At 47.0% G+C, this 15,886-nt stretch overlaps 1 long non-coding RNA gene across 1 annotated transcript in view; it reads right to left on the bottom strand.

Moving 5' to 3' along the window:
• Window positions 1-8: 8 nt before the first annotated feature.
• Window positions 9-15,886, bottom strand: part of LOC104992221 — a 25,519-nt gene continuing 9,641 nt past the window's right edge. Inside the window, exon 3 of the long non-coding RNA XR_825678.1 lies at window positions 9-184. This is a non-coding gene — a long non-coding RNA (uncharacterized LOC104992221). The remainder of the gene's footprint in view (window positions 185-15,886) is intronic.

Genomic DNA, 15,886 nt, shown 5'->3' with positions numbered 1-15,886 from the left:
GAAAAAGGTCTGGTCTCACTTCCTTATTGCCAGGCGTGGTGTGCGTGTGAGTGCACACGCTCTGTCGCTTTCCGCCTCACTTCTTCCCACCCTTTGCTTTTGTCTTTCTTGTTTTTTTTTTCCACTCTCTCCACAAAAATCTGAAGTTCATCTTCAGGAAACTGCCAAAGAATGTGTAGCTGGTCTGTGGTTTGCAAAAGAAAGACAGAAGGAAAGAAAGAAAGGGGGGAGAAATGAACAGAGGGAGGAGGGAGAGATTCCTACAAAGGTATACTCTCTTCCTCCATGTAAACCTCTCTCTCTCCCCACCCCCCCATACCCCCACACACACAGAACATTCAGCATCATGCTTATGAAAAAATGAAAACATCTTCCCCAGATCATGCAACAGCCCTCTAGCAGCCCCTCTGGCTTAAGGTGGAGGAAGGTGAGTCCTGCTGGAGGGTCCTCCCATCGTAGGTGTTCAAAGCTGACCCCAGGAGAGCTTCTCTGAGGTTTAAAGCAAGGCTTTCCCTTTGGGGAATAATTCACCTCTGCTCTGTTGGGCCCCCCTCAGTGGGTCGTGCGGTCTCCGATGGGACATGCCTGTCCCTCGTGGCCTGACATCTGACCTCACCGAAGGCCCAATGAGACTGTGAAACCGAGGCGTCCTGGGGCCTCAGTCTCCTTATCTGTAAAATGGGGATGATGATGCTTGTCCCACCTTCTCAGGTGGTGCTAGTGGTAAAAAGCCTGCCTGCCAATACAGGAGACGAAAGAGATGCCGGTTCAGTCCCTGGGTTAGGAAGATCCCCTGGATAAGGGAATGGGAACCCACTTCCGTATTCTTGCCTGAAGAATCCCATGGACAGAGGAGCCTGGCAGGCTACAGTTGATGGGGTCACAGAGAGTCGGACATGACTGAAGTGACTTAGCACACACATAATTGTTCCTCTTCAGAAGGCGGTGGTGATGATGGAGATAACCCACGAGAAGGGCCTCCTTCACACTGTGACCATGATGCGCACAGCTCTCACGGTTGCGGACCTGGGACTCACCGCACCTGAATGTGATCTCCTCCACTCCCCAGCCACGCCACCAAGACCCGCAAATGGGGCTGGGCTTTTAGAGTCTCAGGAGGTATGAAGGCACCTCCTTGGCCTTTAGAGATAGCAAGCAGGAGGACCACCAAGAAAAACTGCACGCCCAGCTCAGCTTGGTCCACTCTCTGATTCACAGGAGCCTCACAGCCCCTCAAGTGAGAAGAAAAAAAAAAAAGATGTGTCTTAGAAGAGGACATGAGACCAGAAGCCCCGAGATGATGACCCAGTGCTGGAGGTTTTGAGCCCAAAGCAGGTTTTGGTTGTTCTCTAGCCGAGAAGTGCTTCCTGGGCGCCCACACTCATTTCAGAGTCGTCGGGAGGAGGTGCACCTGCCCTCCAGCTGAGGCCCCTCTGTGCTGCAGCAGGTGGTGGGCCCCTCGGTGCTTCCCCGCCTGTGAAGACACCCCCTGTGCCGCTGCCCCATGAAAACTCCCTCCCGCTGATCCTGCACATTTATGACAGTTCTTAACCCATGAAGTCCTCGGTGGGGGAGTAACATCCTCTGGGCAGGTGTGAGTACTCTCCCCATGTTACAGATGGAAAAACTGATGCCAGGGAGATTCTGCTGGTGGACTTTGAAGGTGCTGGACTGTGCAACCCACTGTCTCTGCCTCTCAGGTTTTCTCCAAGCGACACAGATGTCACAAAGAGCTACTCTTTTCTTTTTTTTTAACCGTTTTTAAAATTGAAGTAGAGCTAATTTACAACGTTATGTTAGTTTCAGGTGTTTCGCAAAGTGATTCAGTTATGCATATAGATGTGTGCGTCTATATACATGTTCATCGCTTCCCAGGTGGTTCAGTGGTAAAGAACCTGCTCGCCAAAGCAGGAGGTGCAGGAGACACGGGTTCGATCCCTGGATCCGGAAGATTCCCTGGAGGAGGGCATGGCAACCCACTCCAGTATTCTTGCCTGGAGAATCCCACGGACAGAGGAGCCCAGAGGGCTGGGGTCCATGGGGTCGCAGAGCCAGACCCAACTGAAGAGACTTAGCACACACACACAGATACATATATATTCCTTTTCAGATTCTTTTCCGTTATAGGTTATTACAAGATACTGAGTAGAGTTCCCTGTGCTCTACTGTAGGTCCCTGTTTTATACAGTCATGTGTATATGTTAATCCCAAACACCTAATCAATCTCTCCCCCACGTCCTGCTCTGCTCTGTGTTACCACAAGTTTGTCTTCTATGTCTGTAAGTCTATTTCTGACAAAGAGCTATTCTTAGCCTCTCCTCTCCTGAGTTAGTCTTCACTGAGATGGGCAAATCTTCTAATCAAGCTCCAAGTTCCCTCTCAACGGGGCTCCTCCAGGAAACCGGCTGTCCAACCCCTCTGTGTGGCCACACAACTAACATCAGCAGCTCCTAGAGCTGCAGCGGGCAGAGGCTCCAAAGAGGCAGACCCGCGTGGAGGAGGATGGGTTCCCAGCGAAGGAATCTGTCCCTCTGCCTGATTTCCTGCCCTCTCCCTGCCCCCGTGTCGCCGAGCCCTCCATCGATGGCGAGAGAGAGGAAACATCTGGTCCCAGCTCGGCTCCTCTGCCCTCGAGGCAGGGGGAGCTTATAGGAAGAGATGGTTGGAGGTCTTGCAACCTTGAAATAAACCAACGGTTCAGCTTCAATTCTCCCCCCACCGCTGTCCCTTTCTCCGCCCCCACCTGAATACTATCCATCCCTCCACCCCCCACCACCCACCCACCATCACCACCACCCAGCGGGCAGCTGTTGCTGCCACTTCCAGAAACCATGACCAAAGCAGGGGCTCCAGGGTGTCTCTGCCAAGATGACAGACACTGACGGTCACAGGGCCGGGTGAAACGGCTCCAGACACGCTTCCAGCCTCCCTGAACATGGTCTCCCTCCAAACTGCCTCTTCCTCTCCTTGCCTTCTCTAATCCTAATGGACTTGTCTTTCCTGGAACATTCCCTCTGGGCCAGGCACTTACACGTTATCTGATTTTATCATCATAATGACCCTGAAGGTAGGTACTCAACCTCCTCTTACAGGTGACGGGTAAAAGCACAGAGGGGTTCAGTAACTTGGCCAAGGTCACACAGCTGTAAAGGGCGAGAGCTCAGATTCAAGCCCTGTCAGACTCCTAAGCTTATGTTTTTGGCATCAACGCCAAGCAATTGCTCAAGATACTCCCTCGATCCTCCTTTTCCTCCCAGGAAACCTTCCTGTATTCAGGCACCCACCACCATCCTTTGACAACTGGTATTTTTCAGCCATCTTCTGCCTCACTCACCAGAAATTCTTCATTTGTTGATTTCAATTGTTCATTCATAACCTAAGTAGAGACTTCGTGTCTACACGGAGTCAGCACATGCTACATACAGAGGAACAGCATCATTCCTAACTTCCACTGGATGCACGGTCCTTAGGAAGCTTGGCCAAGGGGGGCCAGCACACACAGTGAGCGGTCCCAGGCCCTAGAGGAGGGGAGACCCCTGCTTAGCTCAGCCCTGTTCTTACCTTGGCTTCCCAGGCGGTGCAGCGGTAAAGAATCTGCCTGCAATCCAGAAGACCCGGGTCCAATCCCTAGGTTGGAAAGATCCTCTGGAGGAGGGCATGGCAACCCCATCTAGTATTCTTGCCTGGAGAATCCCCATGGACACAGGAGCCTGGCGGGCTACAGTCTACGGGGCCGCAAATAGTCAGACACAACTGAGCGACTGAGCACGTTCTCAACTTCCTGCCTCGCGGTTCTTTTTGTGGTTTTGAAAAATAAATATATGATAAGTGCCAAGGGTGGGTGGTCTGATGGGGCGGCTGTTCAGAGCAAGTCCAGGACCCAGGGGCTGTTGGGTGACACGTGGCCTTGTTGCAGTGCCGGACTCTGGCAGGTCTTTGGGTGATGGCTGGGAACCATCCTCAGTCCAAAGAGAAACAGAGAGACTGCTTGGTGCCGCCGGCACAGGGGCAGTAAACCTAAGAGACGCTGAAGAAGGCAGACGGTAGGCGGCAGAAGCTGTGGTTTAGGTCTGTAGCTGTGTTGAGAATTTACAGAAGGATGCCAGGGCCTCACTGCAGAAGGCCCTGAGTGGCTGGCAAGGGATGAGCCTGGATCCCACAGGCCACGGAGAGGTCACTGTTCACAGGGCATCACGAGCTTGTGTTTGGAGAACTGGAGGAAGGAGGGGTGGGCTTAGAGGCTGTCTTGTGGGTACAGCATCCGGAGGTTCTGGTGCCACTGCTTCTGGGCAGTATAATCATGCCTGCACGATGCTGACCACACACACACACGTACACACACCAAGAACCTCAGTCAATAATTTCCAGGAGGAATGAGAGAGCCCCTGATCTACGTGGAAAGAGAACAATTATCAAGAACATACCGTGGGTGGTGGGATGCAAGTTGGGCATGGAGATGCCCCCCTTCTGCTCTGCCCCCAAGAATGTGGAACAAAAACTGCTCTCGGAGGGTAAAACCGTGACATGAACACACACTGCCACAGTGCAGAACCTGCAGTGACTTTCAGGAGAGAGTGACTCTCTGGGCATCCAGCCTCCATCTACAGAAAATGTGGTCAGTCCTAAAGAGTAGATAGTCACACAAGTGCAGAAAAAGGAGGTCTAGGGTGAATGCAGAGCGCTGGCCTGGAGAGAGCATCTTGGTGCTAAAGGCAGTTGTGTCTTTCTTGTGGAGATAGATGCATCGAATTATCATCACACAACAGCAGGATGCATCTTCATTGTACAAACGACCTGTGGGTTTTCATTCTATATCCACCCACCAGCCAGGTGAGTGCAACCTGACTCCCCGAGGACTTTATCCCCGGAGAAGCATGGGTGTCAGCCTCAAGCAGCTCCATACAGGTGTCCAGAGCTGTCTCTGACGGGTGAGATGGGCCTGTCCACCCTGAGACACAGGCCAAGACCATGCTACCACCAGGAACTGGTCTTCCGGGAAGCTCCCCCGCCCCCCCTTCTCTGCCCCTTCCATTTGGGCCATCAGACTGTATTTCTCTATTTCCAAACAGATCAGAATATATCAAAGTCCTACAGGTTGGGTGGTTACTATGACCGTTTTTATCAGCAAGCAAATAGAGACTCAAAAGAGTCATTCCCTGACCCAGAGGGCACTCAGCTTAGTCAACCAGCCTGGATTCCAAAACTGATCTGACTCTGACGTGCATGTTTTTTCTATTACCACGTCCTCCCTGCCTTCAAGGACAATCCTCTCCAGCTTGTCTTTTTTTTTTTTTTTTTAAGATTTTTTTGATGAGAAGAGCCGATTCATTGGAAAAGACTGATGCTGGGAAAGATTGAGGGCAGGAGGAGAAGGGGCTGACAGAGGATGAGACGGTTGGATGGCATCATCAACTCAATGGACATGAATCTAAGCAAATTCCGGGAGATGGTGATGGACAGGGGAGCCTGGTGTCCTGTAGTCCACAGGGTCGCAAAGAGTCAGACACGACTAAGCAACTGAACAATAACAAATTTTTAAAAGAGTCTTTACTGAATTTGTTACAGTATTACTTCCGTACCACCTTTTTTTGGTTTTTTGGCTGCCAGGCATGTATGATCTTAGCTCCCTGACCATGGATCAAACCTGCTCCCTCTGCACTGAAAGGTGAAGTCCCAGTCACTGGGCCACCAGGTAAGTCCCTCCAGCTTGTCTTTAAGTAAGAAGTTGTGACCAGTGGATAAGGCAGGGGTCAGTCTGGCCAGCAGCCTGGGGCTCCCCTCTGGGACCAGTTGCCATCTTCAATTCCAAGGGCAGGCTGGGGAAGGCATCAAGCTGCCGCTGCACCTGCTTAGCAAAGGAGCATGAAGGACGATGCTCCAGGTCGATGAACAATGTCAGTCCTTCTCTTCCGTGCCGGATCCCATGCTTTTGGTCACCTTAAATTCCCCCAAGTCCCTCCTACATGGATGACTACTCCAAGCCGAGAGGACAGGGTTAGTCTTTCCCCTCACCCCTTTCTCCCAAATGATATAATCCTATTTCAACAATCACAATGGAACAGGAGTTCCATTCCATTTCTACCTGAAGACACATCACTCTGTCCAAACTTGAGGTCACTTGTGTGTGTCTCTAAATTCTATGGAACGTCCTCACTCTCAAAAGCTACTTGCTTTTAAGCATAGCTTTGCCATTCAGGGAGGTATCCTCATAGCTCAGTTGGTAAAGAATCTGACTGCAAAGCAGGAGACCCTGGTTCGATTCCTGGGTCAGGAAGATACGCTGGAGAAGGGATAGGTTACCCACTCCAGGATTCTTGGGCTTCCCTTGTGGCTCAGCTGGCAAAGAATCCACTTGCAATGCAGGAGACCTGGGTTCGATCCCTGGGTTAGGAAGATCCCCTGGAGAAGGGAAAGGCTACCCACTCTACTATCATGGACTATATAGTCCACGGGGTCTCAAAGAATCAGACATGACTGAGTGACTTTCACTTTCACTTTGCTGTTCTTAGAGGTATAAAAATCAGGGTAGATGAGGTCGAATGTACATGCAGTACAATCACCCTTCGGAGGGTTTAGCGTTCTAGGAATTTTGACAACCCGATGGATGGTGTACCCACCACCACAATCCTGACGTAGGACATTTTCATTACATCCCCCCAAATTGCTTGTGCCTCTTGTAAACAAATGTGCGTCCCCACCTCCTAGGTTTTGGCAACCTCTGATTTGTTTTCCAGTACCTGCAGTTTTGCCTTTTCCAGAATGTCAAGAAGGAAATCTTTAACATTTTACTACCGAATATGTAATTACAAAAACTGAGTTTGTGCATGCATGCGAGCTCACACGCCCACAAGTGTGGGCCACAAAACCCTTATCAGGTTAAGGAAGTCACCTTTGGTTCCTAGTTGAGAAGGACAAGAGCTTTTTATGGTAAAGCAAATACTGTATGTTATCAAACACCTTCCGTCTCTACTGAGATGATCGTATGTTTTTTTCCTTTTAATGAACTGTTAAGTAGTGAACTACTTATAGAAATTTTCTGATGCTGAACCAGTTTTGACTTCATGAAATGAATCTAACTCGGTCATTATTTGTTATGTTTTTTTATTTGGTTCATTTTCATTGGTGAAATGATTCTGTGATTTTTTTTTTTCTCTAGCAACTGTGTCTGATCCTGGCATTAAGATTATGTTGGTCCCATAGTACATCTTAAAAAATGCTCCTTTTCTTCTGCCTTATAGGAGCGTTATAATAACATTGAAACTGTCTTTTTCTCTAATATTTGGTGTATTGATCTATCAAGTAGTGATATTGTTAAGTATCCATTACCCCAATTTAAAGGTTTTCCAAGTCCACTTTGGCAATTAGTATTTTGCTGGTAATATGTATGAGGGTTTGTGACATTGTACAAGAGGCAATGATCAAGACCATCCCCAAGAAAAAGAAATGCAAAAAGGCAAAATGGTTGTCTGAGGAGGCCTTATAGATAGCAGAGAAAAGAAGAGATGCTAAAGGTAAAGGAGAAAGGGAAAAACATATACCCATTTGAATGCAGAGTTCCAAAGAAGAGCAAGGAGAGATGAGAAAGCCTTCCTTTGTGATCAATGCAAAGAAATAGAGGAAAACAATAGAATGGGAAAGATTAGAGATCTCTTCAAGAAAATTAGAGATACCAAGGGAACATTTCATGCAAAGACGGGAACAATAAAGGACAGAAATAGTATGGACTTAACAGAAGCAGAAGATATTAAGAAGAGGTGGTAACATATAGAAGAAGTAACACAGAAGAACTATATAAAAAAGATCTTCATGACTCAGATAACCATGATGGTGTGATCATTCACCTTGAGCCAGACATCCTGAAATGTGAAGTTAAGTGGGCCTTACAAAGCATTACTACAAACAAAGCTAGTAGAGGTGATGGAATTCCAGTTGAGCTATTTCAAATTCTAAAAGATGATGCTGTGAAAGTGCTGCACTCAGTATGCCAGCAAATTTGGAAAACTCAGCAGTGGCCACAGGACTGGAAAAGGTCAGTTTTCATCACAATCGCAAAGAAAGGCAATGCCAAAGGATGTTCAAACTACCGCACAATTGCAGTCATACAGCACACTAGCAAAGTAATGCTCAAAATTCTCCAAGCCAGGCTTCAACAATATGTGAACCATGAACTTCCAGATGTCCAAGCTGCATTTAGAAAAGGCAGAGGAACCAGAGATCAAATTGCCAACATCTGCTGGATCATCAAAAAAGCAAGAGAGTTCCAGAAAAACATCTACTTCTGCTTTATTGACTATGCCAAAGCCTTTGACTGTGGGGATCACAACAAACTGTGGAAAATTTTTCAAGAAATGGGAATAGCAGATCACCTGATCTGCCTCCTGAGATATCTGTATGCAGGTCAAGAAGCAACAGTTAAAACTGGACATGGAACAACAAACTGGTTCCAAATTGGGAAAGGAATACGTCAAGGTTGTATATTGTCACCCTGCTTATTTAACTTATATGCAGAGTACATCATGAGAAACGCTGGGCTGGAGGAAGCACAAGCTGGAATCAAGATTGCCGAGAGAAATATCAATAACCTCAGATACACAGATGACACCACCTTTATGGCAGAAAGTGAAGAAGAGCTAAAGAGCCTCTTGATGAAAGTGAAAGAGGAGAGTGAAAACGTTGGCTTAAAACTCAACATTCAGAAAACTAAGATCATACATCCTGTCCCATCACTTCCTGGCAAATAGATGGGGAAACAATGGGAACAGTGACAGACTTTATTTTTGGGGGCTCCAAAATCACTGCAGATGGTGACTGCAGCCATGAAATTAAAAGACACTTGCTCCTTGGAAGAAAAGCTATGACCAACCTAGACAGTGTGTTAAAAAAGCAGAGACATTACTTTGTTGACAAAGGTCTGTCTAGTCAAAGCTATGGTTTTTCCAGGAGTCATGTATGGATGTGAGAGTTGGACAATAAAGAAAGCTGAGCACCAAAGAATGTATGGTTTTGAACTGTGGTGTTGGAGAAGACTCTTGAGAGTCCCTTGGACTGCAAGGAGATCCAACCAGTCCATCCTAAAGGAGATCAGTCTTGGGTGTTCATTGGTAGGACTGATGTTGAAGCTGAAACTCTAATACTTTGGCCACCTGATATGAAGAGCTGACTCATTGGAAAAGACCCTGATGCTGGGAAAGAGTGAAGGCAGGAGGAGAAGGGGACCACAGAGGATGAGTTGGTTGGATGGCATCACTGACTCGATAGACATGAGTTTGAGTGAGCTCTAGGAGTTGGAGATGGATGGGAAAGCCTGGTGTGCTGCAGTCCATGAGGACACAACTTAGCGACCGAACTGAACTGAACAGATGTCTTTTTCATTTAATTTTTCAAATTTATTGGCAATAAATTACTTATAATATTCTTATAGATTTTTGCTGCTGCTACTTCAGTAGTATTCTAGTTTTCAAAGACTGCTATAATAAAGCACCAGAAGCTGGGTGCCTTACAACAATAAAAATTTATTATCTCTGTTCTGGAAGCTACAAATCTGAAATCAAGGTGTCAACAGAGTTAGTTTCTTCTGAGGGTTCCAAGGGCAAACCTGTGCCATACCTCTTCTGAGGATTGTTGGCAATCTTTGGTGTTCCTTGGCTTGTAGACACATCGCTCCGATCATGACTTTCATCTTTCCATGATGTTCTAACTGTTGACTGTGTTCATGTCTCTTCCCTTCTCATAATGACTTCAGTCGTATTGGAATCTGTACAAGGGCTTCCCTTCTTATAAAGATACCCAGCCTGCCCTAATGACCCTATCTTAATTAACTTGATTACGGCCGCAAAGATCCTATTTCCTATTAAGTTTACATGAACAGGTACTAGAGGTTAAACATATCTTTTGGGCAAGGGAACCCAATTCAGCTCATAACAAGTAGTTAAATCCTCTTTCTCATTTGTAATGTTGCTGTTGTGGTTTTCCCCCTTTATTTCTTCTTATTCTCGCTGGTAGGTCTCAGTTTCATCAATCTTTTAAACACACATCTATCTTTTAGCTTTGCTAATCCTTCTTTACCTCTTTTTTCCTGTTTCATTAATTCTTCTCTTTATTTAATACAACTTTCCATTTTTTAAAAGCTTATTCTTTTATTATAATTTCTTTATTTGGAAGTTTACCTTCCTGCTATTCAGACTTTCTTCTCTCTTAAAATATAAGCGTGTAAACTATGTATATTTTTCTAACCATTTATAACCACTGTTGTAACATTATTCCCTACAGTTGAAAATGCAATATTATCTTCATAAATGAGTATTAAGTATCTCTAATTTCTACTGTGATTTCTCCTTTGACCGTAGAATTGTTTAAACATATATCTTTAAATTTCCAACTACACGATTATTTTTTAGAGTTATATTTTGCTCTTGATTTCTTAATTTCTTTGCAGTTGTAATATATAATCTATGAGACACTGATTCTTCTAAACTTTTTGACACTTGGCTTATAGCATAACATGTAGACAATTTTCTTAAGAGTTTCAAGTAAGCTTGGGAAAAAATGTCTCTTCCATTTCTTAGGCATACAATTCTGTATATTAATATATCCATCAGCTCAAGCTTGTTAATGGCATTGCCCAAACTGTCCATATGATTTTATTTTTCTGTTGCTTGATCTATCAACTCCTGAGAACAAATACTAAAGCTCCCACTGTGGTGTGAATTTGTCAGTTTTTCCCCATGGTTCTTACGGTTGTGTTTTATCTATTTTGAAGCTATGTTACTGGTTATATACAAGTTTAAAATTGTTATGTCTTTCTTGGGAATTGAACTTTTTAGCATTGTGACTATCTCTCTTTATGTCTAATAAAGCTTTTTGGCTTATAGTAAACTTTGTCTGATAGTATTTCCTCTTTTATTTCTTTTTATCAAGTAGCTCTTTCCCCAGGCTTGTGCTTTCACTCTTCCAGCATCTTTGTGTTCAAGTTGTATCTCTTGAGAGCAGCATAAATTAGATTCCTAAATCCAGTCTAACCATATTTACTCTTTCGTGGAAGGCTTTACTCTAACAATTACTTCATTTCTTTTAATGTGGTCCATTTACATTTCAGTGACTGCTAGAATAGTTGGATTGATTCCTACCATACTGTTCTTCATTGCTTCCCTATATCTTTGTCTTGTTTCGTCTTTTTAAAAATTTATTCAGTTTTTCTTCTACTAGTTTCAACATTTTTATCCTTCCATGTCTATTCCCTACGTGGTTATTAAGCTTAAAACCAACAGTTAACTTCTTACTCATCTCCTGATCAATACGAGGACCTTAGCATGTTTCAACTTTAGTCATGCCTCACTCCAACTTATATGCTTTTTTGCCCTATTTCAGTTCTGTTTTTCTTGAACTCCACAAACTGCACAACTTAACCTTCTGCAGTTTCATTGGTGCTGGCAGAAGACGTGATGCCCTGGGTCAGAGACAGTGGACTTTGCTCTCTTGGTGCACCAAGCCACATGAGCATCCTGGTCACAGTGGCTCTACCTCTCCGCCGTCCCACAGGGGTGACGCAGGTGACTCACAAGCAGTGGGTCTGTATGACAGGACTCAGGAAATCCCAATCTCTTATAGATTTGCATGCAAATCTGCCCAAACTCTGGCCAGAAGCCTGGACTGGGACGTTATTACACTGCAGAAGAAAGCAATCCTGTGCTCCGAAGGTAGACGTCCTCTCCATTACCTAAGGCTGTTTGCTGTACAGACATTCTTAAAAAGATGTGCTCACTCACTTTAGTCGTGTCTGACTCTTTACAGCCCATGGACTGTAGCCTGCCAGACTCCTCTGTTCATGGGATTTCCCAGGCAAGAATACTGGAGTGGGTTGCCTGCCCTCCTCTAGGGGATCTTCCCTACCCAGGGATCGAATGCATCTCTTGGATCTCCGGCATTGAAGGTGGATTCTTTACCACTAGCGTCACTGGGGAAGCCCATCTTAAAAAGATAATCTCAAACAAAAGTCAGTCCATGCCTTTCTTCACGACATGTGCAGAAACAAGACAGACCATGGGAAATCGTCTCTGAACAACTTAAAATGAGAAACTAAAAAAAAAAAAAAAAACAAAACTAAATAAAACAACTTGGTGGGTAGGGGACTTCCCTGGCAGTCCAATGGATAAGACTCTGCGCTTCCACTGCGGGAGGCATGGATTTGATCCCTGGTTCAGGAACTAAGATCCCACGTGCCACAGAATGGCCAAAAAATAAAAATTAATTTAAAAAGGAAAGAAAATGGGAAATCGAATCACAGAAAATTTAAGGGACTTGCTTACACCATAGTGAAAGGAATCACAATTAAAACATCCAAGTCGTCTAAATCCCCAGCTCCATCCTTAGAATCTTTGCCCAAAGAGGACCATCACCGAATCGTGCTTCCACTTTATACAAATTTTCGGACTAAACAGGACCTTGTTATTTAGTCATCTGCCTAGTTCTCAAAGACAGATCCCCTTCACAAGCCATTAACTTGTTTTCCGACTACATAGCAATCAGTTTCGGGTAGTTAACTCGAGTTTTACTGTGACTGTGTGGGTTCCACAGAGTCGTTTTTCAAATTGAGACCACCTCCAAAATCCAGATCAATACTGTGAAGTGAACCAAACTGATCCACCTGAATGTCCATCTTCAGCTAAATTCCTTCTTCAAGAAATTCTCTCCCACATGATACATCTTCCTAGATTTGAAATCCTTAATGTCCCACTTCCCCCCCCCCCAAAAAAAAACAAACTTCTGTGAAAGGAAAAGCCAAAAATCATTAAGGGAAGGAACAGGGAGGAAAATGAACTGAAGTCAGCCATCCTCATTCTCAAAAGGTCAACAGGGCTGCGGCCACCGCTCCTGAAAACGGGACTTGCACCCAGGCCTGCTGTGGATAAATATTCAACTTCCTTCCACAGTGAAATCACCAAAAGAGGAAGCTTGGAAAATTGACCTCAAGTGTTTATGTGGCCTGGGTCCCCTCCTCCAGCAGAGAAGACACTGTGAGATCCCTGTACAGAACTGCTCTTCTCCAGATCTGTGGAGGGGTGGGGGTCGGGGCGGTAGAGGAGGGAGAGATCTCTGGGTCTTGCTCCCAGAGTTGCCATCAGGCCCTGGCAGGGATGTGAGAATTTGCATTTCTAAGAATTTCCTAAGTGATACTGCTCCTGCTGCTGCTGATTAGGGGACCACATTTAGGGCAGGAACATCCTTATTTTTGAGCTTCCCTCGTGGCTCAGAGGGTGAAGAATCTGCCTGCAATGCAGGAGACATGGGTTCTATCCCTGGGTTGGGAAGATTCCCCCAGAGAAGGAAATGGCAACCCACTCCAGTATTTCTGCCTGGGAAATGCCACAGACAGAGGGACCTGGTGGGCTACAGTCCACGGGGTCACAAAAGAGTCGGACACGACTTAGTGACTAACACAATAACAGACATCCTTATCTTCACAGCCCCAGGTCCCAGCACTAGGCAGGTGGTCAGGGGACGTTGGATGAGCGCCCAAGTTGCAAGCTCCTTTATTTTACCTCTCTTGATCTCAGATGTCCTCATCTGGGTAAGAGTCCACCACATAAAAGGAATGTTAAGGCAAGACCTCAGGGGGCAAAGCATCTCAGGTGCTCAGAAGAAGAAATGTGCCCCTGGGACTGACCTGGTTTTCTAGGTTGTGGGCCACACTGCCTGTGGGTCTGTTCAGCCTTGAAGAAAAGGAGAACTAAGTGAAGGAGAAGTGAACAAGGAACAGGACTGCATCTGGAAGTGGGAAGACCTCAGCATCCGAAACCACGGAGGAAGAAAAGGGAACTGGCCTGGACCTGAGCAGGGGTCACAGCCACAGAGCCTGGGGGACACGGCTGCAGAGTCAGAGGCTGCAGATAGGAGGGTCAGGACCCAGAATTCAAGACCAGGAAGGAAATCCCAGGCTGGCCAGCTCGCAATTTGACCAGCACAGCTCCCCCGAGACCAGAGCACCCAGTCCGCCTCTCCTGGCCCATCCCTCCAGCTTGCAGCCGCTTCTAGACACCACACCAACTCTTGGGGAGACAGCCGTTCCTTCCCCTTCCTGAAACAAACTGCTTGTCTGTCCCACCACCCTGCCACTCACTGGTCCTGCAAGGGAGGCCCTCCGGGGGTGAGACACACACACAACACATCTCTAGATGCACAAGTTACAGAATCCTCTCTCTCTCTCTTCCCCTCCCTTCCTTCCCCCTCCAAGGGCCCTGACAGTGGCCCCAGCTGGCCAGCCAGCTTCTCTCTCCTCTTCCCAGCACCCACATTCCCCACACCTGGGACAGCCAGCCTGTTTCCATGGGGTTCTCCCCAGGATGGGGACCAAGGTAGACCTATCACACACACACACACACACACACACATACCCATCACCACGACAGAGGGTCAGAGATTGGGGGAGGGGATGACAACCCTGTAGACTGCAGTTGATTTGCAGCTCCTTAGAGGACCCAAAACTTTTTCTGAAAGAAAAAAATGCAGAAAGGCCCCAAGTCCTGATTGGCCAGCGGCCGGGCTCTGGAATGCCTCGGTTACCGTATATGCTCACATAGAAGATGCCGCTGCAGAAGGAATGTGGCCCGTGAGCCAGGCCACGTGGAGTGAATGTGGCAGCAACTGCACGCTGGCTTCTCCACGAAGGACCCTCCCTTCCCAGTCTCTGTGCCCACAGCCATGACCAGGGCCCTGGCAATCTCAGTTCTGCCGGGGCTCCGCCTTGGCTAGAAACCGGGCTAACCCTATGTCACTGACCAGAAGGAGAACTAGGACTTCTCCGATGAATCTCCTTGAGGCTCCTCATTTAAATACACAGGACTGTTTTTCCCAGGGCTTCTTCTAGGCAAGTATATATGGTATTTCATGTGAGGAATGTTCTATTCACAATCTCCTACCTTTTTGGATCGGGAAGGGATTAGAATGACCTTATAGCTGATCAGTTCTCCAGTGCCTGGACCACTCCTCCCCCACGACCTCCAGCCCCCACCCGGAAACCTTTCTCTCCTCCGACACACCCCCACCCCTTGCCCCCAACTCAGCAGCACAGGCTCCCACCCCCACCCTGGGGCCTGGAGGGCTGAACAGAGGACCAAAGAGAGGGGAGCAGGGAAGGAGAGGAAGTTCATGTCTGAATGTGCGCCCCAGTTACATTCCAGAGGCAAACAGAAAGTAAAAAAGAAAAAAAAAAAAATTAAAGTTAGGTCACTGCTGTTTCCTATTACCCAGGCCTCTGCAGCTCTTCATTCATACCTTGCTGATCGATTACCCGCCAGCCGACAAGGCATCCCAGGACAGAAGTGGGGAGCCTTGGAGAGGGTCATCGTCTGCCCTGTTCAGTTTTCAGCAGATGACTGGAAGGATCAGAGAGGTTCAGTGACCTAACTAGGGTCACACAGCCAGTTCCTACAGACCCAGGACTAGAACACAGGTCTCTTAAGACCTGGGTCCAGATTCCTTCAGTGCCCACCCTTGGCTTCAATTCACATGCCCCGTGAGCATAAGCGTTCATTGACTGCCCCTCCTTTCAGACAGCCCTGTGGGCTAAGCCAGTGGTTAGGCTGTTAGCGGGAGTTGGGGGGTGGGGAGTGGCTTCTGATGGGCGGGCTGCTAATTGCTGTCATGTCGGTGCAGACCCCGACCACGTGCAGACCCCCTTGAGGACCGAGGCAGCGACAGTCTCACAATGGAAGTCTCACAATGACAGTTGGCTGCACAAACCCAGGGCAGTTGAGGGGAACTGAAATTTGATCTTTTTCTTTCTTTCTTTTTTCCTCCCCCTCCAACCTGGTCTGAAAGAGCCAGTGAAAACCCCAGCCAGACGCACCAAGCAGCCTCTGAATCATTGAGAAGCACAGAGAAGGGTGGC

The sequence above is a fragment of the Bison bison genome, unplaced genomic scaffold, assembly GCF_000754665.1.
Source record: "Bison bison bison isolate TAMUID 2011002044 unplaced genomic scaffold, Bison_UMD1.0 scf7180017864213, whole genome shotgun sequence".
In the NCBI taxonomy this organism is placed as follows: Eukaryota; Metazoa; Chordata; class Mammalia; order Artiodactyla; family Bovidae; genus Bison; species Bison bison.
This window is presented reverse-complemented; position numbering and strand designations above follow the sequence as displayed.